This window comes from Chamaea fasciata, unplaced genomic scaffold, assembly GCF_029207755.1.
Source record: "Chamaea fasciata isolate MVZ Bird 193981 ecotype frontalis unplaced genomic scaffold, bChaFas1.0.hap1 SCAF_3, whole genome shotgun sequence".
NCBI lineage: Eukaryota > Metazoa > Chordata > Aves > Passeriformes > Sylviidae > Chamaea > Chamaea fasciata.
The window spans coordinates 1,813,625-1,819,758 of record NW_027094088.1 but is presented as its reverse complement, the minus strand read 5'-3'; the positions used below and the strand labels follow the sequence as shown (position 1 = coordinate 1,819,758).

The window sequence follows — 6,134 nt, the reverse complement described above, 5'->3', positions numbered from 1 at the left end:
AAGAAACTGTGCATTTTCTGCCTCAAAAGCTACACAGTGAGACAAGCAGAAAGCTGTGTTATTTCTTATTATCTGATGCCAGACAACTTGTATGGTTTAATTAAATATGTACTTGGAGAGTGTAACACAACATTATATATGTGCCTTGGACCGCTATTAAAACAAAACACAGCATATATATATATATATATATATATATACATATACATATATATGTATATATATACACATATTCATTGCTGTGTGTAATACATAATAAATGCTATCACTTCAAAACCTTGCGCATATGTCCATTTTATTTTTTATGCATTTTAAAGGAAGAGCGTTTTCTCCCGGGACCCAAGTTTTAGTGCCCTGACACTGGCAAAAGCCAAAGAACAGTACGAAATATTACAACAAAAAGACTGAATACAAATTCATCCCAGGATGAGATTTAATATGAGAAGTGAAAATTTCATTCTGTGTTACAAGAGAACCAAATCAACTATTTTAACTCTCTTTTTGTGCCTGTACTTTTTCAGCTCAACCTCTTCCCTTTTCTATAAAATTCAAATGTTTCCCTCTTACAAACCTCGGTCCTTTATATCTTCAAAGCTGTGTAAAATGCTAACTAATTAATACATGTGACTTTCCTTTCACATGTGACAACAAAGCGTATGCTGCTTTTTTGATTGGTAAGAGTTAATTTGCAGTGACACAACATATGTGTTTACAGGTTTTCTAATGTTTGTTGTTTGGTTCACTGTGTAATTAGTCCTACTGACAAGGAAGCTTATGCACTGAAAAAGGAGGGGTGAAACAGTGGCTGGGAGATGGCAATCCTGCCCCATTTTGAGTGCACGCGGTGTCGAAATCGGGTGCAAGTCGAAGGAAAATAAACAACCCCCCCAACTCAGAAGATAAGCGTGCGAAAGACTCTCAAGTCACGGTAACTGCCATGAAAAAGGCAGAACTTGTCAAGATGCACCCCCACAGGACTAGCTGCACTAGGAGGAACCACCAAGGTGTATTATACCACAGCAGTGGTGAGCCTCAGCAGATGTTAACTCTCATTTTTCAGATCTCATTAAGACCATATGCTCCTGGGCAGGGTCAGCACAGACAGACTGCACGATCCCAGCGGCTGGATCGTCACCATAGAGCAACAGCAAAGACCCAAAATAACTTCAGCGCCGTCTTTACAGTGGCACTAGGTACAGCAGCAGCACGGAAATAGCAATCAAGGAGAACGATGGGCCAGTGGAGAACGCAAATGATTAAGGAAAAAAACCCCTTTACTGTTTGAGATTCCCCCTGAAAACAGTAACTGCGAGATACCTGTCAATACGCAGAGCTTATCTGTCTGTGCAAGATCTCACGATACCGCGTTTAGCCACCGCCAGCTAATGAACGAAAACAAACTGGACAAAAAATAAACCCACCAGGACAGTTTAAAACAATAGATTAAACCACCTGCATTATTTCCCGTGCAATTAAATTTCCAGAATTAGCATAAAGTAGGAAAAACACCAAAACGGTGATAGCAATCGCTTATCTGGCTCTCTAGTGAATCACGTTTGCAGCCACCCCCACCGCACGCCGCGCGTTAACTCTTCGCACCGTGGGTTTGTACAACTCTGAAATATAAAATTAGTTGCTTTTGAAGGACACTGAGCTCCCTCTGGTGAAGGCATAACAAGTTTATTAAGTAAGCACCACCTCTGGAAGTATAATCCCCTCTGGCTTCTTCCATGGAGTTTATTGGTTCAGTTTTCCTAACCATGAGCATCATTAGGGCAATGCAGTAATTAAGAGTTGTTAGAAAGTGAATTCTCAAACTGCAGATTAGAAAATTAAACTATTTCCTGATTACATATTAATGGAGCACAACAATAGCAGTTGCCATAAGCTTGGAAGGCAACCAAGGGATAAATCTGTGTACTTAATTACCATAAACAATGGCTGCATAGAAATGAAGTTTTATGCACATTCCCTTCTGTAATATGTCTGATATCAGTACACACTTGACAATTCTTGTTCAATTATCTCTATTATTTAATGCGCTGTGAACGGCTCTGTGTAAATAAAATTAACCACCCCAATTACTTTGAATTCATCTAGGGACAACGTAATAAAAAATGTGAAGAATTCTGTATGCCTATTAATCTAAAACATTACAGAAGCTTTCACCAGATTTTCTTGTCTATATTTATTTTGTCTACATTTATTTTAGTGCACTGCTAATTCAATTACATTTACCATCACTGGTCAATCAGCAGCAGCAGAGGGTTTTTTTTTTTATTTCATTAATCCTTGTACAGTACCACAAACACACTCAACCGTTAGTAAGGTACAGGATCTCCCATGGAAAACACAAATATGCTTCTGCTTGAATTTGGGAGCCTGAAGTTAATCAGAAAAACAATTAAAAACACTTCATACCCCGTGGCCAGATAACAAAATATCTGATAGCTACAATTTTTTTTTTCAAATACTTGTTTTTGCAATTAGTGAAGAAACAGTGACTGAAAAAGAGATGAATTTCAGATTAGAGATTTGTAAACCAGGATTCTTTGATTTTTATTTTAATTGTGCTATGCGATAATTCTGCATTTTAATTGGCATTTGGATATCAAGATGATGGACACCTTAAAATGCAATGACAGAAGAATTTGCAGCGGAGGAAGACACTCTCAGGAGCAGAGACAAAACTATTTTACCCATAGCAGGTTAGGCAAAACATGGGTAAATACAATCCCGAGGAAAGCAAGATAGCCCTACCTCCGTCACCATTTAGTTTCAACCCACTTTAAGAGAGGAAGAAGAAAAATCAATGACATTAGATCATGATTTTATACTCCATCATCCAACTCATTCCTCTTGATTATTCGTCTGGGCTGCCTCTTCTCTAAAAACTTGCACCCAACAAGCTTTTTGTGGTGTTGTGCTTCATAGGGCAAAATCCTTCCTATAAACTCTCACCTATATCCCGACAGCAACAGCAAATGTGCCATGAGGTCATTCCAGGGAGCTCAGGGCACTGAAGCACTGACTGCCCTCCCAGCTTTGCAATGGAGCAGTAACCACACTGTGCTGGAACAAGGTGAAGTTACATTTTCATTATAAGGACTGAGGTCACGCCACCACTGACATAAATTACTGGATATTAACAAAAGTGTGACTCCTCAGATTCAAATGGAAATCAGCAACCCAGGAATTTTAATAACTTTTTTTTTTTTTCCACACTTCTTAGGAAAGTGTTTCTAGTCAAATCATGAGCAGCTGGCACCGGAAATGCAAAGCTTCAGCCAGTTCCAAACTCTGTGCCTAGCTGACGAACTTTGAAAGTATCAGCTCCCTTCTGGCCAAGAGCCAGGAACTTGTCTTCCCCAGCCAAAAAAGCTCCCTAGCAGAGCAGGGAAATGGCAATGCGTGTGCAGACAAGGACCTAGGCTGGCTTCCTACAGCCCCATTTTCATTAGATGCCTTTCCCTCATGGAAGGCAGCAGCTCCTAGGGCAGTGATGGAGTGGATACTCTGCAACCCAGGCTGCATCCTAGGGAATGGACTGGAGAGCAGCTGTGTCGAGGACTCCTCTCCTCCTTGTTCATGCCAGAAAGGGAGTGGGGCATTGAGAACATCCAGGATCTACTTCTCCCAGCTACCCGCAGCCACTGCGCCCCTATCAAAGCCAGGGGGGCATTTTTAACCTTGTATTTGCAATCCTAAGTGCTAGAAACTTTCTCTAAAACCTAAGCGAAATATCTTACTAAGTCAAACAATGCCATGAGCTGGGATCTAACCAAGAACATACATCATATTATCCTTACAGTTGCTTCTCTTATGGTGAAACCATATGATTTCTTCCACATTTATCAAAGCTTGCAGTGTCCAAGGGTTAGTCACTATATCTTATCACTAGCCCATAGCAAGGAAATTCCCACCAAGACAGGTGGAACATTAAAGCAAATGTTTTGATACATGGGAAGAGGACACAAAAATCTTTTTTCTGTGAAATGAATGTACGATTTGAAATGAATGGTACAGAATAATGTTCAAGCTGCTGCCTGAAAAAAATCCCTCCTGGCTAAGCAACAGAAAGGACTCTTGAAGCCATAAGGATGAAGAGGTGCCAGGTGGCAAAGAGTCTCCCCACTGGAAAAAAGCACCCCCAGTTCTGTGCTGGAGAAGGATGAGAAGGAAGAGACTGTGCTTTCTTCCTAGTAAGTCCTAATAAAGAACCAGGCCAAGCACAGTGGAGAAGGAAAAGATGGTATAGTCCCCAGCACACACAACAGGGCTGAGCAGACCATGCTCTACCTTCTTCTTGAATTTAATTTCAAGGCAAACGACTGAGTCGTGATGGGAGACCCTGAGTTGTCTCATTTATCTTGCGTGGTCTTGGCACACAGAGAAACAGTGCTGAAAATCCCAGTACCAAATGGGATCCCACACTGATGGGGACTATGACCCTGCAAACAGCTGTTGGGATCTTTCAGTGTAAGCCCTTCCTGACACGAATGAACAAACACGGTACCCCACTCCAACTGCTGAGAATAAAGGTCAGCAGAGAACTTCACTTGCCTGAGGTTCTCCAGTATTATAACCCCAAGCGCTACAAAATTAAGAAAGAGATGTGATTATTACGAGTGTTAATTATTAAACCAATTCATTTGTGGTTCTTGTCCTTCACGATGAGTTTTCAGCATCTTTTCACTACACATGCCCAAGTGTCTTCCATGTTCCTAAAAAGCCTGCATGTTCAGAAAACCCAAATATCAACAGACTTTTCAGAACAACTCTCAAGAGCCGGAAGCATTTCATATTTCTCTCATCTTTCTGGTATGTACCAACACCTGAGGGTTAGTATTTGCAAAACCCCAAGACCATCACCAACAGCCCTTCAGGGCATTTCTAGCCACCAGGCCGTGGTTACTTTCTTCCTTCAGACTTGGCTTTACAGAGCACTTGGTGGCGCGTGGCAAGCTGGCAGGTGATACGGTGCTGACTCACCATTTCTGTTTCCAGATCCCTCTCCCAGTCAGACACCGAGGAGAAGCTGCCCAGACCCCGACAGAAGAAGACATGGGCACAAGCTCCTGATTTGTCTGCTTGAGGAATTACTTCCCCTTGAGAGGTATGGAAGAAAACCAAGTGCCATCCTGGCAAAGAGAGCCTCCAGTGAGACAGGATACAGCAGATCCTCTGAAGGCTCTCTGGTAAGATGTGAACCACTGTAAAAAAAGTTTGAGAACCCCTAAAAACTCTGTTTTTACGTATTTTCCCCTAAATTGCATTTTTTTAGCTGAGAACATAAAGAGGATGTTTATAATTATTGACCTGTCAAATCAATTGCTTTAAATTAAATCCTGAATGCTCAGGACTTGTTAAAAGTAAAAAATTTATTATGGCTGCACCACTTGTCCCCTCCTCCCCAGTACAAGAAGTGATGGATATTTATCAGTCTTCCAGCTACAAACCTCTGGACTCCACTCTTACTCTCCATCTGTGTGTTAGACTCCTATCTTATGCAGGACACTTATAAAAAAAATTAATCCGATCACGGGTCTGATAGGAAGAATGCAGCAACTTCGGTCATACTTCAAAACACAAGAAATTAAAATCAGTAAGAAATCTCTTTTAAAATGGAGTAAATGACATAAATAAAACCATAACGTGGTTATTAGAGTTTTTTAAAATCCCCAAGTGCTATGCTGATGACTCCACATGTATCTAGAGGTGGTATCTGAAGAACATATAAATATTGTACTGGCTCTTCTGTGCAGAACATACATTTCATAAATATAAAGAAGTACACGAGAAAGTGCAGGATAATACACACACATTTTTTGCCAGCTAAATAAGTAAAGATCAAGACGTAGTGCATTTGAAAAAGTGCTTCAAAAGACCACAACAGGTAAAAGTTCTACTAAAACAAGGATCCGCTCAGCATTGAAATAGCTTCTGATTTACACGTTCTTCTAAAATTACTTTAAAATATCAAACAACCTCAGCTTGTGAGAAAGTAAATACCTTGGAAAAAAACCACCCGAATATTTGGATACAAGTGGCAGGCTCATTTCAAAGTATTGAACTTTAACTGAAGTCAATTCATCTGTATTTCAAAACCTATCACTGGATTCAAATTGACTTTA

General features: G+C 40.5%; 1 protein-coding gene across 11 annotated transcripts in view; it reads right to left on the bottom strand.

The window, feature by feature from the left end:
* EHBP1 (EH domain binding protein 1) overlaps nt 1–6,134 on the bottom strand; it is a 212,605-nt gene that overhangs the window by 29,574 nt on the left and 176,897 nt on the right. The window lies entirely within an intron of this gene.